Below are 17357 nucleotides of genomic sequence, written 5' to 3'. Positions count from 1 at the left end.
ACCTAAACTGTTATTTTGCTGAATATCTTTGGTTTGTTTTCCCCAGTTTTCTTTTAAAGTTTCTTTAATATCCAATCACATTAAGTTTCAGAATAGGTTATCTAAGCCCGAAGTTATTTCCTGTGCCTTCTTTTTATTCATTCATAAACTCCATTTATCATCTCTTAGTTTTCATTCTTTTCAAAAATAGATGTTCGAGTCATCAACGACTCATAAATACTCAATATATATATATATATATATATATATATATATAGGCAGGGGTACTTTAAAATGAGAGTTTTGGTCTGAATAAACAAAAATGATAATGGAAGATAAATGTAGCAAAGGTCAGATAAGTTGGAAACAAAACTAGGTCGGGCAAATACTTTATGAGATTGGGCCTCGAAGCGAGCCCAGTCGATAAGACAATAGATCGGGAGTTATAATAAGTTTGGATCCTGGGTAAGCAGCAAAAGAGATCGGATCAAAGAATTTTGATAAGGCAATCACATAGAAGATCGACAAGTAGTTTGGTCTTGCATCCACCATCTAGTTATAAGTTCCCGTAGGCTAGGAAAAGCTTTACACAGGTCTCTTGTGTCCTCTGTATTTCATTCCCACAAAGAGGGGTCAAGAAGGACCCTTTACCAAAATCCTTAGTTCCAAGTTCTTACCAAGCGACATTTTAATAAACACATTAAGAGTTCAGGGGAGAGTTCTTACCCGAACCCAGTTTAATTTTTAACATAAACGCATTAAGAGTTTGGCGAAGACTTCTTACCCGAACTCAGCTTAATCATTAATGTAACATACTAAGAGTTCAGGGGAGAGTTCTTACTCGAACTCAGTCTAAATTTTAAACCAAATACACTAAGAGATCGGGGGAGAGTTATTACCCGAATTCTCTTAGCTTAAATCTTAGTAAAATATATGGAGATTGGAGGAGAGTTCTTATCCGAAATCTCCCGCTTAAATTTTAAACCAAATACACTAAAAGATCGAGGGAGAGTTTTTACCCGAATTCTCTTAGCTTAAATCTTAGTAAAATACGTGGAGATCAGAAGAGAACTCTTATCCGAAATCTCCCGCTTAAATTTTAAACCAAATACATCAAGAGATCGGGAGAGAGTTCTTACCCGAATTCTCTTAGCTTAAATCTTAGTAAAATATGTGGAGATTGGAAGAGAGTTCTTGTCCGAAATCTCCCGCTTAAATTTTAAACAAAATATACTAAGAGATCAAGGAAAAGTTTTTACCCGAATTCTCGGCCAACATCTTAATAAAATATGTGGAGATCGGAGGAGAGTTCTTATCCGAAATCTTCCGCTTAAATTCTTAACAAAATGCATCAAGAGATCGGGACAGTGTTCTTACCTAAATTCTCTTAGCTTAGATCCAAACTAAAAAAAATTACAACCTCAATACTCAAATTAACCCCTAACAAAAATCCCTTATATATCACCTACTCACTAAGGGTCATCTCATGTACTCATGTTCTTGGGCAACTCAAATAGTGAAATATCAAATATTCCTTTTATTCATCCAACGGATTAACATCACCAGTCCAACCCCCTAATTATCAATTTTGATTTGTAAAGAGCATAACATTAAATCTGCTTACTCTCATTGAGGGATGAGGTGAGGTGCCTAACACCTTCCCCACCCGTATACGGACCCCGAACCTAGAATCTCTGTTTTCAAAGTGGATTTTAATTTAAAAAAAAATTGGTTTTCTTTAATTTCCCTCAAAATTAAAGTAGTGACTCCTCACTTTTCCCACTTCGATGAGAATTCGTCCAGGCGACCACAAAACTCCTTGCGACAGCTTAGCGACTCCACTGAGGAATTTTGAACGATCTTAACCCTGGTTTAGAGGTCCAAAAGTAGATTTAATTTTATGCTCATGTAAATCAAAACCATGATTAGGGGGAGCGTAACTTACAAAATTCGGAAGTCTTAATATATTGATTATTGTTATCTTTCCTAATCATTTTGCTTGTTTTGGTTATCTTATTTGTTACAGCAATTTTCGTTTAAATTTCCCCCGTACAGGGAAGAGGTAAATATGTCCCTTCACACACTGATTACTTACATGATGTCCTCACACACTTCAGCCCTATACCCGTGCTTTCTTACCCTTTTAAGAAATAGGAGAGAGTCATGTAGCGGTACCCGTGGGTTTTGCCCCGTTAGTATCTGTGAAGACTTCTGCTTAGATTGGAACTTGTTCCATCTACTGTGATACCCGTGGAATTCTCCCGTTAGTATCATGGTGGTGGAATGGGGCTCTACTATTTACAGTAGGGACAATTTGGGAACCTGTGGCTTTAGAAAATTATACCTTGAGCTAAACTATCACAGTAACTGAAAACCATAGCAAACTACCTCGTAAGATAGAACTATCTAATTAGATAGTACCTACCCGGTATTAGGACTCTCCCTGTTTTAGGACAAAAGGGACATACTTGCTTTCACCTTACTCTATTTATATTTTTGAATTTTTAAATAACGTGAGGGTAATTTTGAATCATACTATTAAGATGATCTAAACACCTTCCTACTTCGATAGGTGTATAGATGTTGCCACGCCAGCAGTATAATTCAAGAATACCTAAATTTATTCTGCTAACATATTTTCTCCACAGGCATTATAAATTAGAGTCTGTAAAGGATAAACGGGAACTTTAATATGGCATCCTCGAGTCAATCAACTGAAGGAGTTCCAAGGCAAGAACAGAATGCTAGACAATGGTCCAAATCGCTTCATAGTTTAAAGTCCCCACAGATTGATGACATAGGGGCAGATACTGGCCCATTACCTCCATTGGATCTAAGCAAGGTTGAGGTTAAAATGACCAGTCTTGAGGATTTATCCAGCAATTGGAAATCACTTTCCGATCATGTCAAAGCAAAGTTTGAGGAAAAGTACAGGAAAAAAGCAACTTTGATACGGGTCAGAGTACAAGTTCCCGCATTAAAAGCCATGCTATCAACTTGAATTCCCAAGTATGGGGTGTTCTCCTTCAACGATATTGATACGACTCCCACCATAGAAGAATATCAGGTGCTGCTAGAAATCCCTTATGTGGTGCAGAATCAGATTTATCTACACGTTGAGCATAGGCAGACCTAAAAACGGTTCGAGAATCTCTGCAGGGGAAGCAAAGGCAAAGGAGACCATCAAGGGAAGCACACATGGGTGGTATTGGACTTACGTCAAAAAGCATTTGGATCTGCATATTCAAAACAAGCAATGGGAACAGGCTTCGTTGGCACTAGCTTTGGGGATTTACGGCCTGATCTTATTTCCCGGGCCTTTGAGAGTTGTAACTTTCGGCGTCACGGAAATGTTTTAGGCGGTAGAGAAAAAGAATGTCAACCCAATACTTGCCATCCTCGCAGAGACCTTTTTGACTCTGACGTATTACCGACGACAGGGTAAGGGAACTATCAAGTGCTGTTCCCAACTGCTACATCTTTGGATCCTCAGTCACATGTGCCCTTTGGAAACCAAGGGATCAACCTAGTATCCCAACCAGCCTCTCATAGAAAAAATGGATAGATTGGCGGTAAGTCCGAAGAATGAACTACAATGGCAAGAGCAGATTCTAAGCTTCAATAGTGACAACTATTACTGCAAGAAGTTGTGGACAATGGGCCAGCCTATCTTGTTCAGTACAGGGGATAATCATTTGGTACCTTTGATTAGATTGACCAGATACACAAGTTACATTCCAGCTTTGGTAATGAGGTAATTCAGTTCAACCCAGTTCGCACCCAATGTTGAAGGACTTCATCAAGCTCATTTCTATCATGAACCCAGTGGAGAGGAAGAACTGAAAGCATTTCTCAAATCTTGGGAAAAGGTCACCATGATTGAACGGTTGCCTAAAGGGCCAAGCACCACAGAAGATTACCTCAAATGGAGAACAAGCAGAGGCCAAGGGTATCAAGTTTTTGAACTAGCAGAGCCTGAGGGAAGCACGCCTCACCAGGAAGTTCTTTCAAAAGAAGTTAATGCCAAGTTGGTCAGCTCTCTATAGAGTTCGAGCGTCGAGAACCAGCAATTGCAAGAACGTATAAGGCAGTTGGAAGACCGACAGTAAATCCTGAAAAAGGAGGTAAAAAGGCTCAGGGAAGAAGCGATGGCAGAAAAAGAAAAATTTTAGGAATAAGAAACATGGTGGGAGAAAGAAAAGACCTCGCTTCAAGGTGCAGTAAGAGAGGCAGGAATTCAGAATGGCGAATTGCAAGAGAAACTGGAATATCAGGAAATACTCATGGAAGAATATAAACAGGAAAGCAAAAAGAAGAAGCTTGAATTGAAGGAGCAGGCACAGCTTATCAATGACATTTTGAAAGAATGTGCTAAAGAAAGGAAAGAAAAAGAAAGGCAAGCAACTGTTCATCAAGAGCTGAGAGAAAAGGTTGACCAACTAGAAAGAATGATAGCACAAGGGAAACAAGAGCTCCTGCCAGAATCTGAGTACGCCTTGAAGACATTCATTCTTTCCAGACAAGAAGAAAGACTCTATGAGTACCTCAAAAGATGTCATTGTTTGAACAAATGCTATGTATGAACAAATTACAACCTCAATACTCAAATTACAACCTCAATACTCAAATTACAACCTCAATACTCAAATTAACCCCTAACAAAAATCCCTTATACATCACCTACTCACAAAGGATCATCTCATGTACTCATGTTCTTGGGCAACCCAAAATAGTGAAATATCAAATATTCCATTTATCCATCCAAAGGATTAACATCACGAGTCCAACCCCCTAATTATCAATTTTGATTTGTAAAGAGCATAACATTAAATCTGCTTACCCTCGTTGAGGGACGAGGTGGGATGCCTAACACCTTCCCCACCCAAATATGGACCCCGAACCTAGAATCTCTGTTTCCAAAGTGGATTTCAATTTAAAAAAAATGGTTTTCTTTAATTTCCCTCAAAATTAAAGTGGCGACTCCTCATTTTTTCCACTTCGGTGAGAATTTATCTAGGCGATCGCAAAATTCCTTGTGACAGTGGGGGCCAATGAGATCATCTAGAGCCATGCCTACCCCAACTTATCCATAAAGGACCGGGTCCTAGCGAGTGTCTCAAAAGCCACGTCTACCCGTCCTATCCATATCCAATACCACACATCACACGCACGTCAATGCACGCACACTGCTTCAAATTATCATAAACAACATCCATAACACTTCATTAATTAAGAATGCAATATAAAACATGCATAGTATTTAACTACATAGATACATATTTATAAGTGATGCATGGATATGCCTGAACATATAATAATATTAAAATTATAATTAAAATTAATATTTTACTCACAGTACACCAGAGACTATTATAGAGGTTCAGGAAGCAAGATGGTTGACCCTGATCACCTACATAATTTTATTGTGAATTTATTAGTGTTAATTGAGATAAAAATAAATTTAAAAAGATAAACACATCCTAATTTATGTCGAAAATTTGACAGGATTTTTCCTATACCTTCCTATACCTAGGACCTACCCAACCTGCAAAAAGATTCAAATAATACTTCTAAATCTCAATTTCCACAATCACATCTCATCAACATCATATGGCCCCTTCTGGGCCCTCCAAATCAGACAATAGTCATAAACTTGAAATATTATATTTTAGTCCCTATAATTGACATATTGTAAAAATTCACTCAAACAAGCTCTAAAAATTCTAAAATTTTGCCCCACGGTCCTTAATAAAGTTATAAAAATATCGCAAAAGGAATTGTAATTTTCTAATCACCCATGAATATTTTATTCAAGAATATTGCTCAATTCCATAAGTTTCCAACAGCTAACATATTCTTAATTCAACCCAATTCAATATTCACATATTTAAACCTCTATTTTCAAGCTTCAACCAATCATATAAAATTTAAATATCATAATTCTATATAATTTTATATGCTCATATGCTAAAAATCTAACTAAAATCCATCTATATTTTTCAAAAATATTCTACAATCACTCAAAATTCAACAAATACTATAGAATATCTTCAAATAATTTTACTTTTATCATATATTTTTCTTAGAATTTTTCTCCAATTTTTTCTATTTAAGAAATACTACATTTAAGCACTATAGACTGAGAAATAATGAAAATAATCTTATCCAAAGCTTATCTGTACCTCAAAAATTCCAAAATTTTATGAGAAAGCCTCTGAAAGTTGAATCATCCCCAAAGCTTGCCGAAGCCATCGTCGAAACCACCACGCACGGTGGCAGGCCGTCGGTCGCCGGTGATATTTGTCCGATCTGATCATACCATAATGTTTCTCTCCTCTTCCTCAGTCCATAAGTGGTCTCGGATCATCCTAGATCTGACCAAAAAGCTTAAAAAACTCAAAACTTCTCTCCTCCATATCTCACAAATCCGACCACCAAATGTTGCAAAATGGGTATCAAAAGAAAGCTCTCTGAACAAGCTTTCCAACGCCACCTGAATCACTTCGATCAGACTTCGGATGAAGCCAAAATCGAGTAGGAAAGTTGCTACCCACTGTGCGAGCATTGATGGGGAAAACTCCTCCATTTGCGCCGCTGCCGGCACTGCTCCGGCTAGCTGGCAGCTCGCCAGAGTCACCCAGGGTGGGGGGGACACCTCGCCAGCCAGCCATGATGGTTGGAGGCTCACCGGTCGGAAGAAAAAAGGAGTGAAAGGGAGAGTGACAGGAGAGAGAGTTTTATTTGGGGCTATTGGGTTCTTTTTTTTTTTGAATTTAAGGAATGAACACGACAAACATGTCCAGATTCATTCTTGGAAAATTTTAATTTTTAATTTTTAATTTATTTATTCTAATTATCTTCCTTTATTTTAAAATCAATTCAGATAAATCATATAATATTAATAACATAATATTTTCTTTTTATTTTATTTATAATTTATTATTTTTTAAAAATTTGGGTTGTTACATTCTTCCCCACTTAAGAAAAATTTGTCCTCAAATTTTCAAATAAACAAGGGATAAGGAAATAGGGCTACTGGGATAGGTGCGAGCATTTACTCCTCCAACTAAACAAAGATGGTTAAAATGCTCTATTCTCAAAACTCTTCGTGCAGTATAGATCGCATCCCTCTGCTCTCTAATTTTTACCGTAGTACCCCAACTGTCATCATCTTTTACTAGAGATGTTCTTATCTCTTAACAATTCATTGACCATTTTTCTAACATCTCAAGTATTCACTATACCTCTCTGTACTTGACTTGATGTCTCATAACTTCAATCAACCTTAGCGTTTACCCCTCAACCTTCTGCTTCCCAAGGACATAACTTATGTTCCTTATCCTATAATGTTCTATAAGATGTTTTTTATAGCACCTATCATAGGCATCTTATTCTAAATCCTTACTTGTCTTTTGACCTCAACGGTTAGCATCTATGCATCTTCTTATTTTCATGATACTTCAAATTTCCTACCTATTTGTGTCATTACTAAGGTACTTGGACCAACCTTTGTCCATCTTATGTAACTAGTTAGGTAGAGTTCCCTCCAGGGGCTAAGTGTACCATTTATCAACATTGGAAAGTGAACTGGGTCTCTTCTCTTATATAAAAAAAAGTGTTTATATTCCCTGAAAACCCAATCTATGCGACTTTATCATTTCTCACTCCTCCTCTGGAATGGGAATATCATGACTTCTTCCTAAAGCTTCTTATTATGTGACATACTTTCTGACACATTGACACTTAGGTTGAGGTTCCACTACTCCTTGAATCTATTACCTCAACATAACTTATTTTAAACATCCCTTAGTGTGTGCCTAGCAGGCTTATTCCTTCTTATTCTCATCATTGTAACTAAATCTATTGAGCTCTTCTCTTGTCCTTTGGATCTTATCCACTTCCTTTTTTTGTTTCTGCTATTATTGATATCCTTTTAACCTACTATACTTATTCTTTAACCTTTGTCCTCTCTCATTCTTATACTTTTTCCTTCAAGGATGTCCATCCCATCATTAATTTTAGCCTTCCTTATATTTCTTAGTCCTATCTTGATTACTAGTTCCATTACTTCTAAAATTTTAATCTTACGATTGACTCCTACCAGCACATCCTTCACATTATGTAACACTTGTAATTAACCGCAGAAAATTCTTTTTGTGTCCCCTTTCCCAACTCCACTATCAGAACATTATCATTCCCTACCTTCCTTAGTAGGAAATTGTCACACCTTACCCCTCTGTAAGGCATAACATGATCTCGTAGAATACCTAATGAACTACCGAACTTTACCTACTGATAACTCATTAAATACCCTACAAGGGATTTTAAAACAATTTTCTTACTTTTATAAGTGGTAAGCATTTTCTAATAGGTATTAAAATCATTTATTCGAAGATTTAAAACTAGTAAAAATTTTTGTCTCATTTTATTTTTCCTCAAATTTTATAAAAATTTCGGCAGAGTGCCATCTGTATTTTGAGAAAACAGTTCTTCAAATACCTGTAAAAAGCACTTCCAAAGATTTATCTCAACAACTTCATCAATTTCACAACCATCCAACCAATTTCAATATCATTTCTCAATTTTCAAAATTCAAAAATCATCAAAATACTACCAATTAATTTCATTCAAATTAAAACAAAATATTTTCAATCATATTTCATTAAAGATAAAACAATTTATATACAACATTCCAAAAATTTACATTAAGAGAAATCCAAACTAAAACTTATCACAAGCTTTATACAACTTTATACCACTTTATACAACTGCTCATAATCAATTTTACATGTCCATATAGTTACATACATTTACCTACATCAAAATAATTTTTACAATCAGGGTATAAAATATACCCGATAGACTTCAAGGCAGGTAGCTCCTCAATCTTCAGTAGCTTACTCTGCTGCTCTTTTATTCTCTATATCTGCGACAGCAATAACAGCCATCGCTGAGTACTAGGACTCAGTGGTGCACAACATACTAAAATAATTTTTATATCAAATTTAAATCATATTTATTCAAAAATTAAACTGAACATGAAATATAAATTTAAAACATGATTTATAAGATTTTAATCCAAATAATTTCATTGTAAAAGTCTCAAAACAAATTTCATAAAAACACACAGTTATATCATGCTATTCGAAACAAATATAATCTCAATAGCCAGAGGCTAAGGAGAAGTCACATCACAAGGCTAGCTAGCTCAAATATATGGGAACCCATTCTTTTTCTTCTTCTTCTGGCACACACCTCAACACTTCAGCCAGAGAAGGAATTAAAATTCGAAACTGATTTCCCCCACTAGTCATGCTAGTGAGGTGTTCAAATATATGGTCATGACACTGTGGTTTCAAAACTGATCTTAACAATTTACTAAACATTTATTGCCATTTCAAACATACATAAATAAACTTTCAACAATTCAAAGCAAAAGCATAATACACATTTCATGCACTTTGTAAATGAATTTTAAAGCATATTGATGTTGTGCACAAACCTTCTACAAGTCGACTCTTGGCCTTGACTCGATGCCTCGGGTTCTTTCCCGGTATTCTTTTCCACTGAAACACACAGTTTCACAGTGTTTCAGTATCACAACTTATCATAAATCTGAAAATAAATTCAAATCTACTTATACCTAGCTTTAATATGCTAAACTTGACGTTCTTTAAAATTTGTATTTCGGGGTTACTATTCACGATACTATTTGTGACACCCCTTACCCGTGTACAGTATACCCGAGTAAGTAATGCCACACGGTGTACCGGCACACTCTAATATACCTTAATTAATTTATATCATGCTTTTTGAATATAATTTATGAAACATACTTTATTTAAGCCATTTAGCAAAATTTTTATTTATTTGAGGTTCCGAAAATTTTATGGAAAATCCGGCAGAGTACCGGCTAAAAATGGAGAAAACAGTTCTTCGGAACCTGTGAAAAACACTTCCAATATTCACATTCAATCATTTCCAAACTCCAATATCAAAATCTCATCAATATTTCTCAATTTCAGTTCTCAACATTTGTCAACCATTCATTTCTCAATCATTCATCCATCTCATATGATACCATGCATATATGATAGATAAACATTCACTTTTCCATTTACAACCACACTTTTCATTATTTACATGAATATCAAAATATATTACATAAGTTCAAATACATATGAGAAAATAAAATCAATTACAAAATACCAAAATGACATCTAGCGTCCTACCAATGCATCACGATGTGAGGTGACATGGACACTATGCAAAGCGTGAACCGCCTTACCGAACTGTGGTCTCAAGGCGCTCTGTCAATCTTTCGCACTACGCGTAAAAGCGACGCTAAGCATAAAGCTTAGTGGTGCAAATAATATAATAGAAAGAAATAATATGCAATATAAAAATCATAATTTCTTAGCCATTGTGTTCATAAGAACTGAATAATTACCAACTTAGTGTTTAGTCGAGGGCTAATTACGTTTTATGATATTAACTTCTTCATGAATTTTTAAGTTTCTTTGTATTCTATCGTAATCATTCCTGATATTTAGTTTTCGTATTTTCTTTAACAATCAGTTCAATTACAGTTATACTTTTCCATACCCAAGTAACCTATACAAATTGACCGGACTGGATAAACAGGTAAACTAGCACTGGGTACCAGGTACCTCGGGCCGTCACACCATCGGTCACAATGTGTCTCCCGGTGTGCAAACAAAATGGCTAATAAGCCATATAAGCAATAAGGCATAAAGCCAAGTAAAACATCATAATCAGTATAGCCATAGGCTATCACATCACAGAATGGCAATGAAGCCATATATCATACGCAGTACTGCTATCAGAACCCTATTGGCATGCCAACCTATCCAAACCAATCACATTAGGTCTACTAGGGCATTTGAAACTTTTAAATTCTTCAATTTGTAAATTTCAAATTTTTGGTGTCACTATTCATCTTATTGGTCAACAAAAATGTTGACTTTTAGAATAAAAATATGCACATTGACTTTGGCACTCCCAACATACCACATTTTGTGTTTAAAACTTGTTAGTTTTGGTCACTTTCTCAAAGCTTAGGTCATTTTGGCAAAATTGCCAATTTTTGGTTTTGGTGTCACTATTCACCTCATTGGTCAACAAAAATGTTGACTTTTGAATAGAAAATATGTACATTGACTTTGGCACTCCCAATTTACCACATTTGGCATTCAAAACTTATTGGCATTAAGTGTTAATACCATTTCTAAGTATTAAACCAAAGGAGCAGATTTTTCAGTTTTTGTGAGTCAACTTCACTGTTCCATTGGACACGGTTACTGTGGGAATTTGAAAAAATGCAAAACATGAAAGTTGTTCCTTATTTTGTCTAGTTGAATTTCATTTTTTGAATCACTCCATTTGGAGTTTTGTAGCTCTATATATGGTCCAAAAACCCAAGCTGGCCGGATTTGCATTCTGCAGAAAATACCATATCTACAGTAGCATGAACAGTTACTGCCATAGCCATTTGGGTTAGGTTCTGGCCATAATTTTGGGTAGGTTCCTTCATGAAAGTTGTTTGTCTATGTCTTAACTTGTTGCTGTAAAAATTTCAGGTCAATGGACCAAATCTACAGTGAGTTATGGCCAAATGAACAGTTACTGTTCATTTGGTCAATTCTGCAGAGGCAGTTTCAGGGTATCCGGATTGGGGCCAAGTTTTGGTCCTCTTGCTTTGGTCTTTTGGGCATGGTTTCTTCAGCAAAAATGTGCCATTATAAGCCTAGTTTCATGTCCAATTGGCCAAACACCAATTGGACTAACACATCCCAAGTTGTGGCAGTGCAAAGGGACTGAATTTTCAGTCCCTATGCTGCTGTCCTAGGGCAGCCTGCAACCTCACTTTGCAACCTCATTTTTCAGTCCATTTGTTAGTCAAATTACCTAAAATGGTCACTAATTGATCATTAAAAAGTACTTTAACAATTTCTTAAGCTAAGTTACATTTTCACCTTTCCAAACCCTAATGTCCAAATCAATTTCCTCATAAACCTTAATTAGCATACTTAGTTCAATATCCATGCATATTAATACCTTAACCCTCATTTCCAGCCACTCTAAGTTTATTAAACAATCAAACTCAATCTTCCATAGGGCTGCCGAAAATTGAAGGTACCCTTAACACAAGTAATTTACTTCAATTTCTTAAAATCTCTTAGCTCAAAATGATGTTCTAACTAAGATTAAAAGAGTGAGAATAAAAGTGTAGCACTAACCTCAACTTTAAGAATTTCCAAGCTTGCCAACTTTGATTTCTCTTTTCCCTTTTGCTCCCAAACACCTTAGCAAACTTCTAGAATAAATTTTTGTGTTGAGAACTTGAGGAAAGATGGTGGGAATTTAGGGCTTCATGAGCTTGCTAAGCTCATCAATGGAAGATGGCTAGGGGAGGAGGTTCGGCCAACATGAAGAAAAAGGAAGATGAGCTGATTTTTAGTTTATTTTTGTCCCTTTTATCTCTTATAAATTGACTTGTCAAATTCAAATTGGTGGGAAGCTTTTTAATTAGGTCATCCTATGTCATAAATCCAATTAATTTCTATTTTCTTTTCTTCTTTTCCTTTCTTCTTTCTTTAACTCATTTCTAATTAAATTTTTACCAATATTTATTTATATTTTATGTCATATGATTTATTTACTTAACTGGACAAGTCGGCCAAAAATCGTCTCTGAAGGCGAAATGACCAAAATGCCCTCCGTTTGGCTTAACGGGTCAAAATTGGCTGTACCGATTGAAAAATTTTTCTAGGTATTTTCTTGGCATTCTAATGCCATGGGAACCTCAGTAACCCTTCTCTGGAGTCCCAAAAATTATTTTACAATTTTTCCCCCAGGTCTAGGGCTCCTCGTTGCGAGAACAGCAACTTCCCTCCGGTTACCCATCGCTTGGGCACCAGCTCGTTTTACTTGGTTGTATTTTATTTTTAAAATTTTTACTAAATTTTTCTTATTAATATTTGAGTTAATTATGGTTCCTGACTTTAGTTTAAATATTTTTCCGGACGTTCTAGCTATCCGAACCGACACCGGTCACCGGAACAGTAGAATGTACGGAGTTGCTACGGGGAGGGTGTTACAATATTCAAGTCAATTTGTTGACTTTCTAATGCTTAATAGGTATGGGAATTCTAATTTCACCCACATACCACATTTTGGTTACCTAATTTGTTGGTTTTTGTTATTTTCTTAAATCTTAAGTCTTTTAGGCACAAATTTCAAATTTTTAGTTTTTATGTCCTGTTTTGCACTGTTCCATTGGTCATGTTGCTGTTAGAATTTGGTTAAGTTTTCTTCATATAAATTGTTTCTTATTGTCTTAACTTTATTTCCCTTTTTGAATCACTCCATTTGGAGTTTTGTAGCCCAAGTTATAGTAATTTGAACATGGCTGGCCGGATTGGTCTAACCTAGATTTTCTGGACACTTAATTTGGTTCTGGCAGTTTTAGGTCACTAAATTTGGGTGGCTAAATGACTTGGTTAAGGGCATAATTTGGACTTGTGTTCTTCCTGAGAGTTGTAGGGCTATGTCTCAACTTTCTACTGGTAAAATTTCAGGTCATTTGGATCTGCATAGCCCAAGTTATGGCCAAATGAATAAACACTGTTTCATTTGGTCATTTTTATACAGGTCAGTTTGCCTAATCCTGATTTGGCCAATTTGTTCACTAGGTTTTAGTCACTTTTTGGGCATGATTCCTAAATGAAAAATGTGTCATTTTGTGTCTAGTTTCATTCCCAATTGGCCTCACACCAATTGAGCTTCTAAATTTTCAGTTTTGGTCCCTGAAAGGAACCTTGATCATGCTACCTGCAGCATGTCCCTAATCAATCCGAATTTGAACCTAATTCTAACACTTCCAACATACCTCAATTGGTCACAAATGACCATTTTTCAACTCAAACACACCATTTGACCAATTCTCCAATTTTTGGCTTCCAAAACCCTAGGTCCAAAACCCTAATTCACCAATTTGTTACATTTGTTGAATTCTAAATGCATATTTAGTTCTCATACACTCAATCACACTTAACCAATTCATAATTTGCATCAAAATCATCCATTCTCAAACCTAAACCCTAACTGGCTAAATTTCTACTTGGTCCTCAAAAGATGTTTTCTTTTGATTTTTAAGTTGAGTTCTAGGTTAGTTAATCTACAAACACAACTAATAAACTAAAATTTTCAAACTAGATTGCTTACCTCCACTTTGAAGTTCACTCCTCCAATTTCTTCTCTTTTTCCTTCTTTCTTTCTTGCTCAATAGTTGAACTAAAGTGCTAGAACAAGGTTTAGTTTAATGGATTGGGAAAATTATGGCCAAAGTGAGGGTTTTGAGAAGCTTTAATCAAGCTTCCATGGAGGTTTAGTGAGTGAAGGGAGAGAAGGTGAAGGTGGACGTCCAAAGGAAGAAGAAAGGAAATAAATTTATTTCTTTTGAATTTTCAACTTTATTAATTCATAATTATCCCAAAATTTCAATTTTTAAATATTAGAATTTATTGCATCATGCTTATGTCATGCATGATGTCATAAACTTTTTGATTTTTTTTTTATTTTTCATTTCTTTTCCATTTACTTCTTTAATTTAATTCTTGATCCCGAAATTCTTCTTCTCTAATTTTATTGGACAGTCAGGTCAAGAGTCAGCTCCAGGGGTCAATTGATCAAATTGCCCCTCTCCGGTTCGATCCGGTTTGCAGATAATTCAATATTTCTTCCAGATCTCTGACCTAATTATTTGACCAGCTTAACAATTTTTTTTAATGATTTTCTCTTTTTCACTGTGTTCGCAATAGTCCTAAGGATCGCGGAATCACATTTTACGGTTCGAAATTCGAGTTTAAATCGACCTCGCAGTCCTTCCCGAGAAGGTCACCCATCGCTGTAACTCTCGGCTCATTTAACTTCTTGTGTTCTGTTTTTCTTATTTATACTTAACTAATTGACAATTACTAATTATTTGTGTTCAGGGCTTATCTAGTTGTCTTAGGCATGGTTCTAATTTCCTTAATTATCCGGATCGACACCGGTCACCGGAATAGTGAAATATACCAGGCTATGCAAATAGGGGTGTTACAATTCTTGTATTTTTGAAGCTAAGTTAAACATATACTTTGTTTTGATACATTTTCAGGGTAGACTTTTCAATGGACAAGACGTAGCTGTAAAAAGGTTATCTAGAGATTCTGGACAAGGTAACAGAGAATTTGAGAATGAGATTCTACTAGTAGCTAAACTTCAACATAGGAATTTAGTTAGGCTACTAGGTTTCTGCTTGGAAGGAATCTAATCTATGAGTTTGTGCCCAATGGAAGCCTTGACCATTTCATATTTGGTATGGATGCAGATTGCTTCAGATACATACTTGGTATGGATGCAAATTAATTTTTCTTTTAGTTCTATTGACATATAATTTATGTAAATGCATAGATCCTATCAAGCGTGCACAATTGGATTGGGAAACACGATACAAAATTATAAGAGGCATTGCTCGAGGTTTTCTTTACCTCCATGAAGATTCTCAACTCCGAATTATTCATCGTGATCTCAAAGCTAGCAATATTTTATTAGATGAAGAGATGAGTCCTAAAATTTCAGATTTCGGCATGGCAAGGTTGTTTGCTATGGATCAAACGCAGGGGGAGACAAGTACCATTATAGGAACCTAGTAAGTGTTTGAAACCAAAACATTATATAAAGGATAAAAAAAATAACTCTTTCTAGATTTTGAATTTATTCAAACTAAAATTTATGTGCTTCTTGTTGATGAGCAGTGCATACATGGCTCCAGAGTATGCAATGCATGGGCACTTCTCAATTAAATCAAATGATTTTAGCTTTGGTGTATTACTCTTAGAGATCATAAGTGATCGGAAAAATATTTATTTCCGCAATGGAAAACAAGTAGAGAATCTTATGAGCTTTGTAAGTCTGATCACTATTCACATATATAGGTGCATTTCATTTCACCTTTAGCCCAAAACGCCAAAAGATGAAATGAAAAGATTTAAAAATATTGTCTTGGATAATAAATGTGAATGTTGATTATTTTTGTAGGCTTGGAGGAACTGGGAGGAGGGGACAATCGCAAATCTCATAGATCCCTACTTGAAAGATGGCTCAACAAGTAAAATTCAGAGATTAATCCATATAGGTTTATTATGCATTCAAAAAAATATAACCCAGAGACCAACCATGGCTTCAGTTATTATCATGATTCATAGTTCTTCTTGCCATCTCCAAATGCCCTCACCACCTGCATATCCGCCACCAGCCACCATTGACTCAAACATGGCAATGGAGATAAATTGGATGGTGAATAGGTCATCAGATCAGTGCGGATCTTCGGAAATGTCAATTAATGATGTTTCAATTAGCGAGTTATATCCTCGCTAACATTGCAAGGTGAACAATAATTAATGCCTTGATTTGATTGAGTGCAGCGTATGTATAGGTCATTAATTTATTTTAATTAATAAAAATAATACTCTATAATAGATAATGTATGTCTATAAATTGTGAAAAGATAAAATGAAAATACATAATACAAAATCTTTAAATCATCCGAATTCATTAAATTGGCAGTTTGAAAATATAAAGTAAAATGATGGTTACAATCCAAAACTAATATTTTTCAAGAACAATTTCTCAAAACAACAAGAGAAATCATTCCATACATTATGACAAACCATCATCCAAAAAGGGGGTAAACGTTTGAAAAAAGTCCTATTAAAATGTTTCCAGCTTAGTTGAAATTTTAGTTTTAGCTGAAACTCATATTTCAAAGCTTACATCATTTGTGTTGACCAGACTCAATTATAACTATTGAATATGTTAAGATTTCACATTGATAGGTTAAGTGGGCAAATATTGACGATCATCTCTCACATTAATGTTTTTTTGAGGTGAAGTTAAACTTAATTCATTTTATCAATATTAATTCAATTTAAATTCATATTTTGGTATAGAGAGCAGAGGGCCCATGGCCTATTTGTTTCAGTTTCCTTAGGCCTAAACGCCTTGATGGGTTTTAGAAACCATTTGATGTGAATGCATAGATTGGGCCTTGGTGGAATCTTCAACCTACACAAAAGCATGACGAATTCATCACTGTTGCCTGATAGAATATGGAGTCTTCATATGGAGTATTTTACTTTAGATTAATTATAATAAAATATAATTAATTATACTTTTTATATGAAACACACTACTTCCATCAAAATCAAAATTTTTATTATATTACTATAAAGTTTGATTTGATTAGTAACCTTTGGAAATTCCATATTGTACAGAGTATTAAAAATATTAAAATGGATAGAAAATTCCATATT

General features: G+C 35.2%; 1 pseudogene; it reads left to right on the top strand.

The window, feature by feature from the left end:
• The first annotated feature begins 2671 nt into the window (after positions 1-2671).
• LOC131170364 (cysteine-rich receptor-like protein kinase 44) lies at positions 2672-16473 on the top strand (annotated as a pseudogene).
• Positions 16474-17357: the final 884 nt, after the last annotated feature.

This window comes from Hevea brasiliensis, chromosome 11, assembly GCF_030052815.1.
Source record: "Hevea brasiliensis isolate MT/VB/25A 57/8 chromosome 11, ASM3005281v1, whole genome shotgun sequence".
Taxonomy (NCBI): Eukaryota; Viridiplantae; Streptophyta; class Magnoliopsida; order Malpighiales; family Euphorbiaceae; genus Hevea; species Hevea brasiliensis.
Note: the sequence above shows the minus strand (reverse complement) of the source record. Positions and strands in the feature narration are given on the sequence as shown.